The sequence below is a fragment of the Pavona decussata genome, unplaced genomic scaffold (genome assembly GCF_977016875.1).
Source record: "Pavona decussata unplaced genomic scaffold, jaPavDecu1.1 SCAFFOLD_187, whole genome shotgun sequence".
Classification (NCBI taxonomy): domain Eukaryota; kingdom Metazoa; phylum Cnidaria; class Anthozoa; order Scleractinia; family Agariciidae; genus Pavona; species Pavona decussata.
The window spans coordinates 565,810-578,816 of NW_028145596.1; the positions used below are offsets into that span (position 1 = coordinate 565,810).

Here is a 13,007-nt window from a genome sequence, read left to right on the forward strand (position 1 = left end):
AAGTCTCTAAAGAAACTGTGGTACTTCATCAATGGGGAGTAGAAACGAATGTTTGGTTTATCAACAGCTTTGATAATTAAAGATAAGTTGGCCATCGTAAAGAGATTTTCGAGTGCTGACGTTTCGAGCGTAAGCCCTTCGGCAGACCTTTTTTTTGGATTCGCTCTAGCGAGGGCCTGACGCTCGAAATGTCAGCACTCGAATCTCTTTAAGGTGGCCAATTTACCTTTAATTATCAATTCTGTTGATAAGCAAAACATTCGTTTATAAAGAGCTACAACTCCCGGAAAATTTTATAAGTGTTGAGTGACACACCCTTCACCCTATGGTGCTTCAAGTTCTTCGACCTCACGTCATTTGATACCGGCCAAATACGTTCAAAGCTTCCTGTTGTCCTTTCGTGTTTCTTATAGTTTGTTCCCAAGAGAAGAAAGTACTTTTATTTTGTCGTCTGTTCGTTCTCTGTGGGTGTGTACGGTCTCTAGGCAAATAGCAAGCAAAAAAAGGGAAACGTTTACTTTTAATAATTGTTTATTTGTTCCTTTACACATACATTCCTGTTGAAAATAAATATGGAATCTATTGACAGACAGAAAAAAGACATTTTGGGTGTTAACTCTGAGAGCCGTGTTCGGAGCAAATTATTATTTACACTTGTATTTTTCGCAGGTATTTCATATTTAAATACATCAGTATCGGATTGATTGTTAGAGCGCTTTTCAATTGAGCATCCAAAGTAAACATTTCGAATTTCCTTTCCTTCGGTCTACAAATGGTTAAGTTGGCCACTTCCACAATTATAAGACATAAAATCAAAAACAATCCCGACTTGCTTAGAAGGGTTTTTCGCGTTTAAGGCCATTTACTTACATTTTCTTCGCGGTTGATTAATTCATTGTGTTGTTTACGTCTTTTCGGGTACGTTAACAGTTATTACTTTGGTTACGGTTTTGTGATACTCAATTGAACACCGCTCTGTCTTTGCTAACGGGTTTTCCGTGTGTCGTGCGAACTAAAATATCACTTCACAAGGTACATCTTGTAGTGCATCACACAGGTGTGCTGCTCCTTGTTCTCCTATATTGTTATCACTAAGGTCCAAGTTATTGAGTTTACAATTTTTATCTTTTAGTGCATCACACAGGTGTGCTACTCCTTGGTCTCTTATATTGTTATAACTAAGGTCCAAGTTAGTGAGTTTACAATTTTTATCTTTTAGTGCATCACACAGGTGTGCGGCTCCTTGATCTCCTATATTGTTATCACTAAGGTCCAAGTTATTGAGTTTACAATTTTTATCTTTTAATGCATCACACAGGTGTGCTGCTCCTTGATCTCCTATATTGTTATCACTAAGGTCCAAGTTATTGAGTTTACAATTTTTATCTTTTAATGCATCACACAGGTGTGCTGCTCCTTGATCGCCTATATTGTTACCGCTAAGGTTCAAGTTATTGAGTTTACAATTTTTATCTTTTAGTGCATCACACAGGTGTGCTGCTCCTTGTTCTCCTATATTGTTATCACTAAGGTTCAAGTTATTGAGTTCACAATTTTTATCTTTTAGAGCATCACACAGGTGTGCTGCTCCTTGTTCTCCTATATTGTTATCACTAAGGTTCAAGTTATTGAGTTCACAATTTTTATCTTTTAATGCATCACATAGGTGTGCTGCTCCTTGTTCTCCTATATTGTTACTGCTAAGTTTCAAGTTATTGAGTTCACAATTTTTATCTTTTAATGCATCACACAGGTGTGCTGCTCCTTGTTCTCCTATATTGTTACTGCTAAGTTTCAAGTTATTGAGTTCACAATTTTTATCTTTTAATGCATCACACAGGTGTGCTGCTCCTTGTTCTCCTATATTGTTACTGCTAAGTTTCAAGTTATTGAGTTCACAATTTTTATCTTTTAATGCATCACACAGGTGTGCTGCTCCTTGGTCTCCTATATTGTTACTGCCAAGGTTCAAGTTATTGAGTTTACAATTTTTATCTTTTAGTGCATCACACAGGTGTGCTGCTCCTTGGTCTCCTATATTGTTACTGCCAAGGTTCAAGTTATTGAGTTCACAATTTTTATCTTTTAGTGCATCACATAGGTGTGCTGCTCCTTGTTCTCCTATATTGTTACCACTAAGGTTCAAGTTATTGAGTTCACAATTTTTATCTTTTAGAGCATCACACAGGTGTGCTACTCCTTGGTCTCCTATATTGTTATAAGTAAGGTCCAAGTTAGTGAGTTTACAATTTTTATCTTTTAGTGCATCACACAGGTGTGCTGCTCCTTGTTCTCCTATATTGTTACCGCTAAGGACCAAGTGAGTGAGTTTACAATTTTTATCTTTTAGTGCATCACACAGGTGTGCTGCTCCTTGTTCTCCTATATTGTTACTGCTAAGGACCAAGTGAGTGAGTTTACAATTTTTATCTTTTAGTGCATCACACAGGTGTGCTGCTCCTTGTTCTCCTATATTGTTACCGCTAAGGCCCAAGTAAGTGAGTTCACAATTTTTATCTTTTAGTTCATTACACAGGTGTGCTGCTCCTTGGTCTCCTATATTGTTCCCATAAAGGTCCAAGTTAGTGAGTTTACAATTTTTATCTTTTAGTGCATCACACAGGTGGGCTGCTCCTTGTTCTCCTATACCGTTATCCCCCAGGCTTAACCCAGTGAGTTTATTATTTACATCTTTTAGTGCATCACACAGGTGGGCTGCTCCTTGGTCTCCTATATCGTTATTCTCCAACCTTAACCCAGTGAGTTTATTATTTACATCTTTTAGTGCACGACCAATCTCTACACAACCCAACCTACCCACATCGTTACCTGACGAATCCAAGTACAAGTCTCTGTTAACATTTTTAAGGACATGCAATACAGCTGCACACTCTATGGGTGCTACCGAACAATCATCAAAAACTTACTTCATTAAAACTAATTTCTGCAAATTTGTTTTGTATTGCAGACTGCTGCTTTACATTGATCTCATACAAACATTTGCATAAGCTCAGGGCTAATTTTTTGTCTTTCTCAGCTGGCCAGACGGTCAGTCTTCTCCCCTCCTCCATCCAGGTAAACTCGGTTTTCACCTGTGTCGACAGAGGAAGAAGTTCATGAAAAATATCAACATTTGACGTTTCTTGGTCTGGATCAGGCTCCAACAGCCCAGCCACAAACTGTATTACTACTTGCCATGCACCTTCGTTGATGTGATCAGCAACAAATCTTCGCAGTTCCTCTTTAGTCATGGTGTCCGTTACATGCTTAGCAGCGAAAAATTCCTGCATTGTTAAGTGCAGGAAACAGTATTGTGCTTTGGGCCGTTCACTAAGTGAACGGGGCTTGGCGTCGGGTAAACGGTGAAGCAGCCCACAATCCTCCAGTCCATCAACTTCGTTTGATTCAAATATTAATCTTCCTTGTTTAATGCCATCAAAAGCGATTTTTCCCAGTCTCTTGAACACCATTTCATTTTCGGGATGAAGCTGTTTAAATGGTTTGTACATGTACGTCCCAAGGTCGGTTTTAGAGCAGCTGTATTTGTCATCACGATTGTGCTTATAGAAGAAAATCTTGACGGTTATGCTGTAAATTTCGGTCATCTTTGTTGGGAGCTCAAGACCTCCATCAAAGATAGAGATCGTTATCAAGTGAAGCAAGCAATGACAAATGATAAAACAATTCACGGGTATATAGCACAATGAAAAGAGGTCTATGTTTGTGCTGATGTGTTGCCATATCGTTTCTTTCGCGACGTGATCACCTTCTGTAAACTTCTCCACATAATCCTCAATTTTCCCAGATGTAAATCCAAGAATTTCAACTGTCCTTTTGAATTTTAGGTTTCTAACGCATTCCACAGCAGTTGGTCTTGTTGTCGTTATCACCGTAGAACCACGGAGAAGTTTTCCTGACACTAGTTTGCTGTAGAGACAACGGAGGGGCATTTTCGTTTCCCCAGTGTCCTTGTAATATGAGTCATCTTGGGCTACGTCTGACCTTGCAGAGAATTCATCAATTCCATCGAAAATCAAAAGTACTTTGGTGGGGTTCTCTTCAATATAGCTCCAGACATCGTCATCCAAACGTCCTACTGTTTCTGCGCGGTCCAACAGCTCATAAAGATTGAGGTCTGTTTCTGAGTTTAAATGCCTGAATTTCAAAAGGAAGGCCATGTCAAAATGCGTTTTCATCTTGGGGTGACCAGATGCCCACATTCGAAGAAGCTTAGTAGACAGCATCGTTTTACCAATGCCTGGACGACCAACAACGAGGACATTGTTGTGCTGCGCATCAAAGATGTCCTCTGGCCGTACAGACTTGGACTGACTCGCATTGGGTGTGGGGTACACTTTGAGTTGTTCCCATCTATCTGTGGGAAAGTTATATCTCACTCTGCCTTCATGAATTACTGCATTTACATATATTTGGTCCGTACTCAGATCTCTTGGTTCTGGGCCTTCACCTGGATTAGTTCTGAAGGGTTGTTGAAGATCTGTAAGCTGCTCCGTGCCTGCTAAAATATCGTCCTTTATCTTTTGTACGGCCGCTTGCAGTTGCAAATTATCTGAATTGAGGAAAAAAAGATGAACATTGCATCAGCTAATTTGTATGTCGAGAAAGTTTTGCGCAGCCAAATATAGCTGTTTCGACAAAGGTTGTCCCAAAAAGCGTAAAAGCGAACGCGACAATGCCGAAAGGTAGTCTGGGAAATACCCGATAAATTTCCATTAAAGCTCAGAATCCATGATGCCTCGACCGTACAGCGAAGACTTGAGATGGCGGGTAATAGGGATTCTGAGCTTTGATTGAAATTTATTGGTATTTCCCAGACTACCTTTCAACATTGTCGCGTACGCTTTTACGCTTTTTTTGGACAACCTTTGTCGAAACAGCTGTATATTGGGGATAAAAATCTGATAGTGATATTCTATTTCACATACCGTCAGATTCCTTTTCTGTACTGGTTTTGCTTTTCGAACAAACTACAGTTTACTAATTTTCAGTACCAAACTGTAGCCAACGCGCCCTCCCCCCTCCCTCTCCCGAAAAAAATTAATAAAAAATAAAAATAATAAATAAATAAATAAATTAATTAATTAAAAGATTAACACAATCTAGGAGATGGGTATTACAAACAAGTCTCAGAGCCATAGCCTCAATAAAGATAATACATGTAGTTTTATGCCTGGCAATTTTAAAAAGAAGACAAAATCATGCCACTTCCTTTTCGTTCTGAGGTTAATCTTTGCACGAGACGATTCTTTGGTTGCGAATCAGAAGCAGACTTATATCCACACCTCTTATTGTCCCGACTTTTTCATCCACGTTTCTACATAGAAAACTAAATTTTTACAGATTTGCAACTCATCCAATCTTAATTCCTCACATTCGACACTTGAGAGCTTCAAGTTTAGATTCTTCACAACGTTTTTGCTTTGGACTGCTTCTTCAACTTTTAGTTACTTTTAATCAGGAATTGTACAGCAGCGCTGTTGTCGAATATTATACCAGGCCGCGCGCGGTGAAAAGAAAACGACCCAGGAACATTTTTACTCTTGATGTTATGACATTTTTTCATTGCATGAACAATTGTCTATCAGCTTGGTAAAACTGTTTGTTATTTCATGGCCCATGTATCACATCGTATATCTCGTACTTTTATAACTAATGACTAATAATTAATAAAACAGTTTTGTGCAACTTCTTTTTAATTTTAATCTTAATAAAACCCTGAAATTGATGCCTGTAATTGTTTCACAGACCAACTATCAACAGATAGTTTGAAGACCTTTTAACATCTCTCATGAATGATATTCTCAGGTCTGATTTTTACACAGCTAACTGGAACTGACCTTCATCCTCGCTTCCTTCTCTCTTTCTTTTTCTCGTTTTTTCATTTTCCTTTCTTCCTGTGCGATGGAGAATATTTTCCATTTCAGTGCTCATGTGCTCGCTGATGTCACCTGAGGATCAACATTCAACACAACTTGGTAAATTTTTTGTACAATATCCTTTCCAGCCACAAGTATCAGCTGTACTTTGATCAGATTTTAAATTAAAAATAAAAACACAGACCACGCACATTTGTATGGTTTATTGGCAAGACGAAACTAATAAGATACACTGTATAGAAAGACTCTGCAACAACCGTACATGTAGTTATCTTAAATTGAACAATACCATAGCCTGTTCAAACCTATTTATTCGCTGAGGGGGGGGGGGGGGGGGGGGGCAATTTAGGTCGGTAGAGAACACCAAGGACCTCGGGGTCACCATCTCTTCTGACCTGTGCTGGGGCAAGCATGTGTTTGCAACGGTGAATAAGGCAAATATAGTATTGGGTATCATAAAGCGGTCCATTGGAACAAATAACCGGGATGTGTTTTCGCAGCTCTACAAGTCACTGGTCCGCCCTAGACTTGAGTACGCGGCTCCTGTTTGGAGCCCGTACTTGATTAAGGATATTGTGGCGCTGGAAAAGGTTCAAAGAAGAGCTTCGCGACTTGCTTTAAGGCAGAAACGTGGCGAAATGAGTTATGAACATCGTTGTAGCTTACTGAAATGGCAAACACTAGAGAAGCGAAGAGAATTTCTATCTCTGGTTCAATGTTATAAGTTAGTTTTTGGCATTGATCACCTCTCCTTCCCAGATTTCTTTGAGTTTGCCAAAAGTACTCGTACAAGAGCTAACCACGACCATAAACTTTATTTGAGAAGAGCGGTTTGTACTTGCTACAAATATTCTTTCTTTATTCGCATTGTAAGGAAATGGAATGACTTGCCAGGATATGTTGTACATGCCGAATCATTACCTGTTCTTAAGAGTAGACTTAAAATTTACTTGAATATTTATTGAATTAGTAGCCATCGAAATTTATCTAGTTCTAGAAATTTTAAAATATTTTGCAAGTTGTTAGTTAGGGAAATTATTTTTGTACAGGGTTAACCTCACGATTTCCCTATTCAGGATGTTTTTGTATTTGTGTTTTGTTATGCTATGTTATGTTATGTTATGTTATGTTATGTTATGTTATGTTATGTTATGTTATGTTATGTTATGTTATGTTATGTTATGTTATGTTATGTTATGTTATGTTATGTTATGTTATGTTATGTTATGTTATGTTATGTTATGTTTAGAGAGAGAGGGGGTGGCGCTACTCTTTCTCCTTGTTAACACCAAGACTATACACAAGAAATTATGTGCTTCAAAGTTTGGCATAATTTCCTGAATTATTGCTTTGTCTGAGTGTGCTGAAAAAAAATTTCTTTAAGTAGCCACCCATGGATAGATCAGGCAGCAACTCTGAGCTTTTGTCACAAAAAAATTCAAGTGACCAGATTTCTTGTGCCTTTTTCTGCAATTGTTTTAGCTGTTGTATCACCGGTGCACACTGGTAGCACAATTATAATTCAGTCCAATCAGACTTGCACACCACCGAATAAAATCAGATGAGCAAACATTTGAGGCAGTCTGTAATCACAATGCCACTTTAGAGTTCAAGTGCAACTGGACATGATGTTTTGTTCAATCTGACTAAAAGATGTTGAGCAAGGATGGATAGTCACTGCCACTGTTGGTAGCCTCATCTATTTTGTTCAGTGGCTTTAAAGTTGGACAACACATTGACTTTTCTTTATAACAAAAGGCCCTTAATATTAATAGTAGTGTCCCCGCTGGATTTTCCTTGGGTAAACAGTGAGCGTCTTGAGCAATTAAACTCATCAACAATAGATGAGCTTGGAAGCTGGTGCCTAAAAGGTTGTTGCAGCCAGGCAGCCATCAGGCAAGGGGAGCAGGTTTATAGCAGCCCTGCGAGCAGCCAACACCAAAATCACCGTCACACTGAACCCAACTGAATAAGTGGAATACTGTACTTACCAAGGGAGGGCAGAGAGAGAAAAAGGCTTGAAATAAAGCAAGTCAAATGGCCTTTCTCACGAGCCAGCAAGCAAGCAAATGTAAAGTGAACAATGAGGTGCCCCCTGCAGAGAGGTCAAAGATCGCCCCTGAGCTGCGACAAGTGACGACCACTGACTGGCATTGTCTTGACTTTAACTTTGCCTAAATTACATTTAGCCACATGAAAAATTCACTTTTTCCTTTGGGTCAAAACCATCTAGATGTTCATGAAATAAAATGAAAACCAAGCGTATTACAAGTTACACGAACATTTTTAGATACAACAGGCAAGAAGAGCTAAAAAAGAATATTTTTTAAGGCCTGACTCAATTGATCATGTCCTTCAGCCAGCTTTTCCAGTGATGAAATTTACCTTGGCTATAGTGCGGCCATCCTTGGAAAACACGAGGATCGTTAAGAATGTTTGCCACAACAGAGGCTGCCATGGTACTTGCAAAAGCCATCCAGTCACCACTTGAATGCTGAGTTGGATCTCCAAAACTGGCCACACCTTTTACTATCACCCATTCTACCTTGTCATCATAGGCTGCTGCATAAAGACCTGAAATAGGAAGACAGATTGTTAAAATACACTATTATTGACACGCTCTAAAAACGTTCATGATTCGAGGCAAGTGGTAGGCATATACTAGTGTAATAACACAAAGTTGGGAAGGGGTTGGGTGGGTGAACAGGGTGAGAATATTCTGGTAATATTATTCTTGCTCCACCCCTCCCCCACCTATGTTATGCTTCATGACTACTGGATATTAGTATAAATCTACTAGTGTTCTATCACGAATGCCGTTCTCTGATTGGCTACGCTACTCGCTATCTATTCTGTGTAAGATAGTGAGTAGCGGTTTTCAACAAAATGGCGGCCGCTTCGTCGCGTTTTTGAAGTGTCTGCGATGAGGATATAGATAATTTACTTGTTTAGTTTTGAACGACTAGTAGATTTATACTAAAACAATTAGATTATTCGCTCTCGATTTCTATGCGTGATAGCTGATTCGGGCTGCGCCCTCATCAGCTATCACGCGATAGAAATCTCGAGCTCATAATCTAATTGTTAAGTATAAACTCACATTGTAGTCAACAAATTGGGTCTGAAAATCTGGCTAGTACTTATAAAATATTGCAAGATAAATGTTCTTTTTATTTTTGCAATCAACTCTGACTATTGTAACCTCTCAAGTGTAATATGAATAATTAACAATTATTCCACAAGCGCGCGTTGGATATGAGATGATAGATAGCCAACGAGGCGCGTAGCGCCGAGTTGGCTATAATCATTCCATATCCAACAAGCGCAAGTGGAATAATTGTTTTATTAAAAACAATCAAGAAATATTGCTGGATCTTACTGATTTCGCTGTGCAAGAATAACCTGCAGACAATTTAATGGCCGCCATTTCTCGGCCATGGTATAATGGCTCATATACCATGGCCGCTAAGCCAATCAAATCCCTGGAATTGCATTATACAATGATTCAGTTTTTAATAATTATTATTACTCTTCAAAGGAAAGGTTGGAGCTAGCCAATAGGTGATAGCTATACAGTGTTAAGAAGAAAGAGTAAGAGGATGCATCTAAGCACAGTATAGACTGTCTAAGATACACTCTAAGCATTTTTAAGGATGGTGCTTCCTGATACAAAAGTACATGTATATGATTATGCAGGAAAAGCAGATTTTAATATGGGCTACTGGAATCCAGAAAGAAAACTGGGGGTAGCGAGGCATTCTTTAGAGAAAATTAAGCAACAATTATTCTATGCAAAAAATAAAAATACAAGGCAATGTATGGCCTTTTTTTTTCCCCAAATTGAAGCTCTATTACATGAATCTCTGAAAAAATGCATGGCTAACCCCAACTTTCTTTTTAAATACCATTTATAGGCAAAATCACTTGCTAAGTTCTGCTTTCTCTGCATAGTTTAAAACCACGCAGAAATATCTCTGTATTACTAGGCACAGCCCATAAGGAGAACCTGAGTATCTCAAGATGCACAGAACATACATGTATGCGCTGTAACAAAAGTAATTGGCAACGTCCTTAAATTCAGTTTCCTGTTGCTATTAAAGACCTTTACTTTGTACATTTAGTACCGTAAAGTCCGATTGTAGCGACCCTCGCTACTTTCGGAATTAGCAGCCTTTGGGGCTCGTTTCTTTCGGTGAGTCGCTACTTTCTGGGAGTCGTTATTTTCAGGGAACGAAAACCATGAAACAAAGCTAGCGCTAGCTCTTTTTTTTCTGAAATGAAAAATAATATGATTCCCACAGAGCTCAAACAACAGACAATAAAGACCGTTCTGACATAAGAGTGCCAGACGACATTGGAGCTTGCACCTCAAGGCGCAACGAGCAAGATTCAACCACTCGATGTTGCATTCAATGCGGAATTAAAGAAGAGTGTCGACAGACCTCACTACGGAACACTTGTTCACAAACCCAGAGTTATTTATGTAAGTGGAAAAGTAAGCGCTGGTGCTCGTCATGTGCTTTTCACGAAATGGGTGAGCACGGCATAGCACGAGATCTCACGTCGGCTGAAAGACATAGTTATCCGTTCATTTGTGAAATGTGATATTGCACCGCCCATTTCTGGTAGCAGAGTGAAATAAACATCGATGGTCTACTAGTAGAGGAAATCTAATTCTTCTCTGACTTGGGGAGGAAACTCAGTGCTTTTAATCCGTAAAACACCAATGCATTTTAAACTGCAGTATATATAGTTTTCAATTGAAATTTGAAGAAACGTTCCGGCTGTTGTTGATACGAAATTAAAACAGTTTAGTTTTCACATCATTTAGTTTTACAACATCAGTAAACTGATGTCAAGGACGAATGTTGGCTTAAGGCTTTCCCTCGTTGTAAAGTGCCTTATCGTGATCAATTTGTCATTGCACGAAATTACTAGGATTGTACATTAAAAAGTTGACTATGGATTGGAAAACAATAAACGCATTCGGTATTTGTATAACGTGACTAAAAAAAAACTTGGTCTTGGTACTTTTTGGGGGACTTGCTACTTTCGGGGGCTCGCTATTTGTGAGATTTCTTAGAAGCCACAAAGTTTTGACGTTACTTTCGGGGGGTGACGTTACTTTCGGAGGGTCGCTACTATCAGAACTTTACGGTAATACACAAATTGATCACCAAAGGATGCAAAAAATTTCTTAAAACACTTACCTTCACCCTCTGATTCAATAGCAATAGCTTCAGGATATTGCTGAACAACATCCTCATGCCTCCAACCAGACCTGGGTTCCAGTCGCTGGCTCAGAATATCACCATCACGGTGCACTCTCACTTCTCGCTCATCTGGGTTTTCCAAAGGCGCAACCCAGCCATCGGCAATATGCCTGATAAGCTGACCAATATTTCTGCTCACAGGTGTTTTGAAGCCAGAAGGTGTTGTTAGCTTGGAAGATACGATGACATCTCCTAGTTTGGCTTTATCAGGACTTAAGCCACTGCAGGTACCCACTGAAAATACAGCCTTGGGACTCAAGACCTTCACTGCATTCTTTACAGCTGTTGAAGAACCACCTGGCTCTGCAGACCCTTTGGAGCATTTTATTAATCCAATCTTCAGCTTCTCCTGGTCACTGCTTCCAGTTGACCCAAAGTACACATAACCAATCTCGTTGTGCCAACTCCTGAAAGGTTTATCAAGGTAATGGAAACAGCTTAAGAACTCACAGTCCTCCACCGTCAGTAGCAGAACATCAATTGGTAGTTGAACATCACTCCATTCTTCACTGGTATTTGGAAGCTCACTTGTCTTTGGAAGCTTAATACTGAGTTGTGGAGGGCTATCTTCAGACTGCAGTAAAGAGCTTTTCTTCCCCTTAGTTTTGGCACCTAATGGAAAACAAGCAAAAATAGAGAAAATAAAAATATACATTCTTATTTGTTCAATTAATTTCACTATACAGAAAGTATAAGTTAATTCAAACATTATTAACAAAATACTGTAAAAATACATGTACAATATTTCAGTTGCACAGAAATAAAGTACTGAGTAGACGTCATGTATACCTCAGGCATTTAATCTCCCACATGATCTTATAAGCAATTAGAAAAAGTTTGTTTTCTGTGTTTTGGCAGGGAATCAGTAAGTCCATGTTATTACAGTTTCAGATAAATTATATGGATTTCCATATTCATGAATTTGTCCACTTTACATATTAACAGTTGATAGCCAATATTAATTAAGACGGCTCCATATAGGGTTATCAATTACTAAAATCATGTAATATGGTATCAAAACACAGTTTTCCTTGGTTCTAAATGAACCAATTAATTGAAGTCCTCTAAAATGTAATATTCAAGAACAAAACTACGTTCTTCTAACCCTCGTTGGTAAAATAACTAAATATAATGCCTTTTAGTTCTTGAGTTAAAACTACTCAAACACAGACGATTGTCAATGTGTATTAGGCTTTGACTTAATTTTTTTCAATTTCCTGCTGTGAAATCTTAAGGGTCCTTAAGAAATTGTCACAGGAGTGTTCTGACTTTAAGGGAGATTTATGCACACAATCCACATTTTTCTCAACTAGTTTTGCTCAAGATTGTAGTTCTCGTGTCACGCAGAAAATTCATTGATTAAATTTATATGTCGTTACCTCTGATGTCTTCCAAGTTGTCATCGTTGCCTTCCATTGTTCTAAAACCTTCCTTCAATACTCCCACCCTCAGGGTCCATGTAATCAATCTTTAAGCTCTCAGTCTAGGATCATCCAGGCTCTCCTTCTCTACAGAGTGCTTCTCAGATGCCCTGTCAGTAAGCATTGGAAATAAACTTCCAATTATTATTACCTCCATACTTTTAAAAATTGTTGTAGGATTTTAAAATGTTGTCATGCAGTAAAGAGCACTCAAACACAGTCATAACTTGAATTCAATTAACTCTGAGTTGCCAGTTGGAGTTGTGAGAACTTTGCAAGCCTAGAAAATCAAGTGAAGATATTTCTAATCCTAGTCAAGATAACATACTGTATATATGTTAGGGATTGCAAAAATGTGAAAACGACCAACCCCCCCCCCCCTCCCCTGATGGGCACTCTCATCTTTTATGGAGTTC

At 38.7% G+C, this 13,007-nt stretch overlaps 1 pseudogene across 1 annotated transcript in view; it reads right to left on the reverse strand.

Annotated features, from left to right (window-relative positions):
• Positions 1-603: 603 nt before the first annotated feature.
• Positions 604-13,007, reverse strand: part of LOC146462473 (uncharacterized) — a 73,600-nt pseudogene continuing 61,196 nt past the window's right edge. Inside the window, exon 6 of the transcript XR_014857119.1 lies at positions 604-4,570. The product of XR_014857119.1 is annotated as an uncharacterized LOC146462473 (transcript). The remainder of the gene's footprint in view (positions 4,571-13,007) is intronic.